General features: G+C 39.2%; 1 protein-coding gene across 10 annotated transcripts in view; it reads left to right on the top strand.

Moving 5' to 3' along the window:
* The first annotated feature begins 8,903 nt into the window (after nt 1-8,903).
* The window catches only part of tmod (tropomodulin), a 98,856-nt gene continuing 97,759 nt past the window's right edge, over nt 8,904-10,000 (top strand). For 8 of the 10 annotated variants that reach the window (XR_015191070.1, XM_086537424.1, XM_086537419.1 and 5 more), the window contains exon 1: nt 8,904-9,027. The gene's annotated coding sequence lies outside the window, so the exon portion shown is untranslated. Of the gene's footprint in view, nt 9,032-10,000 lie in introns of all 10 variants that reach the window. The other 2 variants (XM_086537407.1, XM_086537368.1) reach the window with 2 other exon arrangements.

Below are 10,000 nucleotides of genomic sequence, written 5' to 3'. Positions count from 1 at the left end.
GAGATATAGTAATCCATGTCCCTATTTCAAATGCTAGTAACTCCCACCTTATCCCCCGGCCGTCGCTGTGCACCTCGCAAGCAGCGATGGAGAGCTCGGGCGGTCGTGGCCGACAGTACCGCAGTGTAAGAACAAAGGCTCACACGCTCTGGGTGCAAAAATAACCAGGGAAAAGTTGTGCTTAAGCGGAAATTTCACACCAAAAAAAACGTGTTGGATATACGCATTTACTAGTGGGATTATTGCGACAATAGGTATTGATGCGACTTCATTTTCAGCGCCACCAAAAATAGTTGTTGACACAAAATTCCCCAGAACACATCTAAGACACACATTCAAATGCATGTACAAAGATAAGTGCAAGTTGAAAATAATTTAAATCTTCAAACAAAAAAAGTAATTCGATTTTTGTTTACGGGTGTGAGTCAATATTTTCAGAAGATAATAAGCACTCGGTTAATCTAATTGACTAATGTAGGAGACCGCAAGTTCCAACAACCACATAACGGCCCAGAGAGGCAGCCAAGAAACTGCCACTTAAAAAAATCTTAGATTTATTTTCTGACTCAAACGAGCTCGGTCTCTTGCGTCGTCACAGGACACAGGGGACACGGGAGACAGAACTAACACAATTCGGCTCAACAAATACAGTCCAATACAGTCAGCTTGCAGGGTTAATGAGTAAACAGAGTGAACCCCTAAGATTTCCTTACCCATTGACGAGTCCTTGTTGCCAAAAGAATCACAGATAATACAGACATCAAACAAACATTTCAACAAATTTATCGTGTCGTTACCTGCAGCTATGTCAATGTTAACAACACGCAGACGCCAAACGGATATCATACACATATCAATAGAAATCCATGCAACATCTGTAGACTTCAATACCTTTAACAATGAGGTGTGGAACCAGCTGCGTAGCTACGAAGCCATTTTTAGGAAGCGATTAAGCTCTAAGACAACATTTGGTATTTGTCGTCGAAGTTGTACTTCTCCGCCGCCCCTCCCCCCCACGAATCCACCACCGAGAGACCTTGACAACTCTTTTTTTGGCCATATTTACACGTGACTTTAGCTATTGCTGGTATCTTTTGTTTCATAAATGGCTCTTGCCCTTATCACACTCATCTGATCTTATGATGATAACTGCAAGTAGAAAAATAAAAGATAATGATGTTAATGTGCAATAAAGATTATGATAATGGTACAATTTGCATTATCATTATTGATGATAATTATACAGGTAATGATGATAATAATGATAAAGATAATGATGATAATGATAACAATAATAATAACATCAACAATGATAATTATCTTTGATATCATAAAACTGTTATTGCTATCAATAACATTAACAATGATTTCGAAAATGTGAATGAAGATAATGAAAATTATTATAGCAATTATAATAATTACCATTGTTGATATTATCATTATCATTATCATTATTATCATTACTATTATAAAGATGGTAATGATGATAATAAAGATAATGATGATAATAATGTTAAGGGCAATGATAATGATGGTAATAATAAGTAAAATATGATTATGACAATAATAATAATAATAATGACAATGATAATAACAATGCGTATAAGAAACAATAATGATAATGGTAAGGGTAATGATAACGATGATAATATTAATGATAATGATAGTAATAAGTGATAATAATGATGACAATAGTGATGATTATATTGATGATAGTAATGATAATGATGATGAGGATAAGAATGACTATGATAATATTGATAATCAATATCTTAATGATAATATTGAAAATGATAATGATTATAATAGTAATCATGACGATAATAATAATGGCAATAACAATAATCATAAGAACAGTGATAAGAATAAAAATGAAAATGATGTTAATGATAACAATGAGAATAATCATTACAAAAATAAAGATTATGCTAATGATAACAATAAGGATAACAACAAAAATACTAATAATAATTATTTTGGACAGAAGAAGAATGATAAGAATAAGAATGATGATTGTGGTAATAATAATATTGATGATAGTTATGATAATGCTAATAATGATTATGATATTAATAATAGCAGTAGTAGCAATATTAATAATAATCAGACTAATAACAGTAATGGTTATAATAGTAATAGTAATGATGATGATAGTGATATTAATAACGATAATAGTAACAATAACAATAACAACAACAAAAACAATGATACTGACGATAGTGATAATTGTAATAACGATGACTGTGATTGTAGCACTAATGATGATGATAATGATAATAAGAGTGATAGTAATAAGAAGTAATGATAGCAATAATTCAATAAATATAACATCAACGATAATGATGATATTGATAATAGTGTTAATAACAACATTAATGATTGTAATAAATACAGTAATCATAATAATGGTGGTGATGATAATGATGATGATGATGATGATGATGATGATGATGATGATGATGATGATGATGGTGATGATGATGATGATGATGATGATGGTGAATTAACTTATATTCATCATTGCTATAATTTTTATCATTATGATGATTACATAAAGGTGATGATAAAAATGATAATGGTAAGAAAAATACCCTAAAACTAATAGCAAATATAAGAATAGTGGCGAGGTTATTTGACCTCAGATATGAAAAGGTTATCATTTTCATCCGAAACTGTAGCCCGATCAATCAAATTATTCCGCATACAACAGAGACGCCCCCGTGGCACCCGAATCACCATCAACAACCAATCATCTGACCACAGAACATCCATTGGCACAGTGCCAACAATGGTTTTCAGAAGACAGTTCGCCCGTTATCACAACTAATGATTATCAATACGACAGCATCAAACGCGCGTCGACACGTGACGCCGCCGCTAATGACCAGGGTCACCAACGCGGGGAAGAAACCGCTGCCGCCGCCAACACCAACGGAGTTCGAGTTAAAAATGTTCATCGTAGCACTGCTTTACCCCGAAGAGAGAGTGGGCAGCAAAACCGCCCTTCCAATCACGCTCAAGTGTTTACACAGCCAACCTGGTTACGAGAGGAAGGAGGCTGGGTGGGGGTGGAAGCAGAGGGATAAGGAAAGGGATAAATGAAGGAGGGATAAAGAGAGGGAGGAATGAAGGAGGGATAAGGGAAGGGATAAATGAAGGAGGGATAGGGAAAGGGAGAAATGAAGGAGGGATAAGGAGAGGGAGGAATGAAGGAGGGATAAGGAGAGGTAGAAATGAAGGAGGGATAAGGAAAGGGAGAAATGAAGGAGGGATAAGGGAAGGGAGAAATGAAGGAGGGATAAGGGAAGGGAGAAATGAAGGAGGGATAAGGAAAGGGAGAAATGAAGGAGGGATAAGGAGAGGGAGAAATGAAGGAGGGATAAGGGAAGGGAGAAATGAAGGAGGGATAAGGAAAGGGAGAAATGAAGGAGGGATAAGGGAAGGGAGAAATGAAGGAGGGATAAGGGAAGGGAGAAATGAAGGAGGGATAAGGAAAGGGAGAAATGAAGGAGGGATAAGGGAAGGGAGAAATGAAGGAGGGATAAGGAAAGGGAGAAATGAAGGAGGGATAAGGAAAGGGAGAAATGAGAGGATAAGAATGAGAGGATAGGAAAGAGAAATGAAGGAGATAAGAGAAATGAAGGAGGGATAAGGAAGGGAGAAATGAAGGAGGGATAAGGGAAGGGAGAAATGAAGGAGGGATAAGGGAAGGGAGAAATGAAGGAGGGATAAGGGAAGGGAGAAATGAAGGAGGGATAAGGGAAGGGAGAAATGAAGGAGGGATAAGGGAAGGGAGAAATGAAGGAGGGATAAGGAAAGGGAGAAATGAAGGAGGGATAAGGGAAGGGAGAAATGAAGGAGGGATAAGGAGAGGGAGGAATGAAGGAGGGATAAGGAGAGGGAGGAATGAAGGAGGGATAAGGAAAGGGAGAAATGAAGGAGGGATAAGGGAAGGGAGAAATGAAGGAGGGATAAGGAAAGGGAGAAATGAAGGAGGGATAAGGGAAGGGAGAAATGAAGGAGGGATAAGGGAAGGGAGGAATGAAGGAGGGATAAGGAAAGGGAGAAATGAAGGAGGGATAAGGGAAGGGAGAAATGAAGGAGGGATAAGGAAAGGGAGAAATGAAGGAGGAATAGGAAAAGGGAGAAATGAGAGAGCAACATCTGAAAGAGAAGTACTGTAGCGTGAAAGAGAGAAAAGTGGAAAACCGAGCAACGAATTTCGGTGAACAACTTCTGTCAGGAATCTTTTGTTGATGATTAATCGCAGCCGTTCCTCAGGGTCACTGAAAAACAACAGGAATGCAATTGTCAGAAAGCCGTTGCAAATAAAAATGCTTCAAGCCAAAGGGAAACACAAAATCGTTAATAAAATATTTAGTTGGTGGTGTTGGTGTAATAGTGATCAAAATGATAACAATCATTATACTCTTATTGACATTGGTGTATTTTTAGCTGCGGCGTGAAGCGAGTAGGTACGCATTTAAAGAATTTGGGAACACAATTTTTTCTAAAACTTTTAGAAAAGCTATTCTTTGTCGTAGAAAGGGAATGATTGTACTAAAATTAGTAGTAACGATGATGATATTATAGCCGATTTATGCAAAAATTGATGTTCTCGGGACAGTATTATTTGCTAGATTGGATGCAGGTTTTTTATGATGATAGGGGGGCTTGCCTTGCTCACTTTGCAATGTTAGTTGATGCGGTTGGTTCTCTCTTCAAAAACAGTATCCTGAACATACTTTATGGTGTACCAATGCCCCATTTGTAGTATGGTTATTATAACCTGCTGTTGATGTTTCTCCCATAGTGCCACATGGTGTCGTGACCAAATCTTTATCTTTTCTGCATTTCATACCTGATCTTCACAATCCATAAGCCTGCTGAAATATTTTTATTTCAAGGAACCATGCGGTCAAACCGTGTGAGTTTTCCATTCCTCATTGAAGTGGCCCCCGGGAACGACGCCGGCCGGGCCTCTCCTCGCCGCTGACACATCAAATTACTGAAAGGTTGTAGCGACCTTTCAGCGACTTGTTGCAAATTTGATGTAACTCTGGGATTTGGTTCGTGGAACTTCAACTTAATGCAAAGATTTTCAAAATAATTGTCGAAGGGCAAGAAATTCGATGATAAACAATGGAAAAACTGTTTAATCATTACAGTGCCCCTTGCGGAGTCTGGGCCATGGGGCAGCTGGGCGGCCCTGCCCATTAGCTAATTTGCCTAACTGGTTAGCCTTGCTACAGGAAGAAACTATTATATGAAACGCTATCTAATAGAGTGACACTTGAATGCCCTGAAAACCTAGTCGTCGATTAGTTATTCAAACTGTGATCAGGTGCTAGGAAATAGGATATCTGTCCCGGCTCCTTCGTGCAGATCAGCGAAGGCCACATAAAAAGAGAAATAATTTCATCTACATATTTCGATTTCAAATATATAGATTTGATTTCAAATACATAGATTAAGGTGTGGCAGGTTGTCAATAAGGACATGTACATGGGTTCTTTGCCAACACGCAGAGTGCTTTATTTCAGATATAATTTGATGACCCACGTTCGACACGCTGAGGTTGAGGACATGATGAGCATATATGGGAGTCCATCCTAGAGAGAAGTATGTGTTCTAAGTTTAATTCTGGAATTCATCTGTTTTAACAAAGGATGGGAAACGATGGTCTGGGTAGAGCTATAAAAGCCTGTTGCTGAGCCTTGCGTCAGTTGCGGAAGTGCAGTTTATTGCTCGTGGCGAGATCTGTAAAAATCATAAGGAGACCAAGTCCCATTAGCACAGACATGTTTTGTATTATTTCAATAGAGTTGAAAAGATTAGGAGGTAACTAGCTACGACTAGGCTTGCGTAGTAATAAAGAACTAGACCTATCAATTGAAAAATACTTTGCATAAACATTTGAGAGGCATGCAACCTGTAAACGTTCCAACCAACATTCCTAAATATCTTTTATTGATTCCGCGGTGGAGCAGGAAGATGCAATGATTAAGAATAAGAGAGAGGATGGTGGGCGAGCAGACCGATAAAGATGGAGAAGGAAAGATAAAAAAAAAAGGGGGAAGGGAGACACAGGATAGACAGAGATGGATTGAGAAAGAGAGAAAAAAGAAAATGGAAAGGAGGTTGTATTAAGAGAAAGTAATAGGGAAAATTAGTGAGAAAAAGAGTGTAAGCGCATTATTTGTTTATCATTATACTTTCCATTATTGGGACTTGCACGCTATTATTATTGGCAATATCACTGCCATGCTATATACAGATCCAAAAAAGATGTTATTCCTAACCGCCTCTTATCCATGCGTGCATTTATTTTTAGCATGTTCATTGAGATTTGCAACATCCATTATGTTTACACAGTATGTGCGTGTTGGACTTGATCTGTGTTCTATATTTGCTCATCTGTCTCTTAACTCTCTCTCTCTCTCTCTCTCTCTCTCTCTCTCTCTCTCTCTCTCTCTCTCTCTCTCTCTCTCTCTCTCTCTCTCATTTACACATACGTAAATTCACCAAAACACACACACATGGGCGCGCATACCGCATCTTTTTCAGTGAGTGACGAGATTTCGCTTAATAAACGACCAGCCTAAATTATTGTCGCCTTTCGGGGGACGCTATAAAATGTGTGCGTATCTTTATGTTTCTGTGCTTGTGAACACGTGTAAGAGTGTGTGTGTGTGTGTGTGTACATATATAACCATACATATACATATACATACACATATATACACACACACACATACACACACACACACACACACACACACACACACACACACACATATATATATATATATATATATATATATATGTATATATATATATATTAATATATATATATATATATATACAAATATGCACATACATACATGTGTATACATATATATACTGGGACGTGGAGCTTGCCTTACGCAAACCTAACCTTTTCCAACCTATTTTAAACTATGTAAACTATTCCATCCAAAATAACCCAATCTGTCCTAGCCGAGATAATCCTATCTCGGCCTATGATGATCTATCCTTACTTTGCATGCCTAATCTAACCCAACTTATGCTAACCAAAATTAAGCTAGCCTAGCCTGATTTAACCCAAATCCATCCAACAACAACCAGATTCCCCTCAACAAATGGAAAACCAACCCACGCAGTGTGCCTCGCCTCAAAACCAAATTCAAATTTCGGTAAAAACGAGGCAAGCCTTGATGACAATAGATTAGGCGGTTAGCCAATTCTGCTATCATGTTTTTTTCTTTCTTTCTTTCTTTTTTTTACAAATTTTGTTTTGCGAATGCTCTTTGTTGATAACAGAGGGGTATCAGAAGAGGCTGAAGTGCAGCAGAACAAGTTTAAAGTCGAGGCCTATCAGTCTGAGCCAGAAGCAGCAGGCACGGTGAACACGGTACAGACAGAAAAGGGGTGGAAAGAGAAAAAAAGAATAAATCAGGGATAGAAAGAGAGAATGAGAGTGAGCTTCATGAGTAAGAGAGAATGGAAGAAAGGGAGGAGAAAATACAGAAAGTGAGAAAGAGAATGAATGAGAGAGAGAAAAGGAACGTTATAGAAGAATGCTAAAGAGGGGGGCGGGGAACCCACAAGAACGAGTAACGCTTTCCCGAAATTCGATTTTTATGTGACGTGGCACTCTAGCGGCAGTCCATAAACGAGAGCTAGGATATACGCCCATGCCATTTCGTAATGATAGCAATAACGATGGTAACAATAACAACACAATAAGAATGATGATTTTAACCTTAATGATAATAATGTTTGTAATGATGGCAACAATCTTAATATCAGTAATAATGATAATTATAATCCGAATGATAACAACAATACTGATAACGAGATCCACCTGATGACAGTTGCAACGGCCCAAAGGCAGCACGTGCTTTAAATTCCGGCCACAATCAGATCTCACTGCTTAATAGGACTTATTAATCAAATAAACAAAGGCAGCAAACACCTGGCAGGTTAGACATTGCTTGCACCAAATGATATAACAATTTGTATGAACTAATACCTTTACTGTGAAAAACAAAATATTAAAGTTTTGTGACTACTGTAGTGTGGTTAGTAGGATGACTATTCAGAATGCATTCACGGCCCGTTATAGAGGAGGACTCTGGATATTAAAACTCCTAAAACTAGAATGTAGCAATTGATGAATGAGGTTGATGGTCTACAATTTAAAAAATATTTCAATTACCTCTTTACAACTATCCTTTCACAAATGGAGCGTGTGACCTGTCTGTATTAGGCATGTGTGTACCTAGGCTTTTACGAAGCAATGTGGAATCATCGAAAAGGTGAGTGAAAAGACTTCTACAACAGCGGGGGAACACCAAAATTGGGGCGATGGGGCGAGCGGGAGGCGGGGCGAGCGGGCGGCTGGGCACGGGCGGCGCTGCCAGCTGAGGGCGGGGCCAAACGCGGCAGGGGAAGCAAAGGAAGAAAGAACGGAGGGGGGAGGGGGCGGCGAACCCCCAACCAACTGCAATAGACTCAGCGGATTTCGTTGAGATTTTAGCTTCTCGAAATTCAACGATAGGAGCACTGATCGTTCGCCCTGTGTCTCATAGCTGACTATGAGGAACGACTATTACTGCCCAATCATTTTAATTTATCAGTACCGAGAAACTAAATCTTAAGCCATTACAACAATTGCCCCGTTTCTCAAGAGACTCGACTGCGAACAATGTACTAAGCCTGGTCACCGAAACATGAGTGTTCCTTACATATGTGCACGTGAGGGACGAGAATGTCGACGCCGGGAGGGTGAACAAAAAGCGGTGTCACGGGTAGGTGAGGGAGGGGAGGAGGGGAGGTCTACTGGGAGGAAGGGGGATGAAAAAGTAGGGGGCGAGGGGCGGGGGTTGGAGCCATGAAGCGAGATGAGGTAGGGAAGTGGGTGGTAGCAGATGCAAACTCTCATAAGGGGAGAGTCACTCCCTACCAGACTTTCACGGTGAAGGGATCTCTGTCTCCGTGACGCGAAGGAATTGCAGTTTCGAAGTTGGTGATTGCAGAGTAATTGGAAAGAGCTAACATTTTAACTGGGATTAATGGTAACGGATTTCTTGCCATGGTCTATTGGAATAAAAAGGAACAAGAAAGACGGTGTTCTAAGACCATTGGGCATCAAACTCTCTAGTGATCTGACAGTTAGAACCAAAGTTTTACTTCACCCTTTGTGATTGAAAGACATACTTCGTAGCTTACGAGTTCGTGCCTCGAAACAGTGTGGTAAAGAGGTACTTACTAAACACATGAGCTCCTCGCTTGTTTCTTTTCTCACAACATCCCTCACAAGAATGACAAAGCAGACACCTAGACAAGCCTAGGGAGCTCCAACTTTTGTGTGTGAATCTTGGAAAATGACATTATCCTGGAAAGACGTGATAAATTGAGAGAAAATTGTTCGACTTGACTGCCTTCTAGAGGAATACACATCAACTGAGCGACGACCAACTACATTTTATCCCTTTTACCTTACCCTGCATCCATCCGCCAAAAACAGTTTTAGTTTCCATGTATTCACTAAATACATAAGTTTTATAACACACCCAACCTACTATAAGCTACTTATAACGTCGAATAATCTACTTGTGTTAGAAGATAAGTTTAAAAGATAAGCATAATCATTTGGTGCTTGACTACGAATTTCTGTAAACATTTTCTAGGCTCCGCCAGGCTACTGGTGTAAAAGCATCCAATTCTTTCGTTTCTTATCTCTGTATCCCGAAATCTCAGCCATTCAACAATTTCTGGCATTAATGGGCATGAAGTTCGGGCAGTCGAATGCTACCGAGATTTGAGTGCCCCTGAACGGTGCAACTTTTATATACTCCATTTTGCAGCTACTGACTCTTACAACCACTCACTTCATAGTTCTACATCTATCTCTTCTATTTTTCCAAATATCAGAACATATGATATAAACATATTCAGTGCCAATAAAACCGACGCGATTCATGTAAAATTATTC

The sequence above is a fragment of the Penaeus japonicus genome, unplaced genomic scaffold (genome assembly GCF_977035675.1).
Source record: "Penaeus japonicus unplaced genomic scaffold, GWHDUDI00000001_assembly GWHDUDI00000001, whole genome shotgun sequence".
NCBI classification, from domain to species: Eukaryota; Metazoa; Arthropoda; class Malacostraca; order Decapoda; family Penaeidae; genus Penaeus; species Penaeus japonicus.
This window is presented reverse-complemented; position numbering and strand designations above follow the sequence as displayed.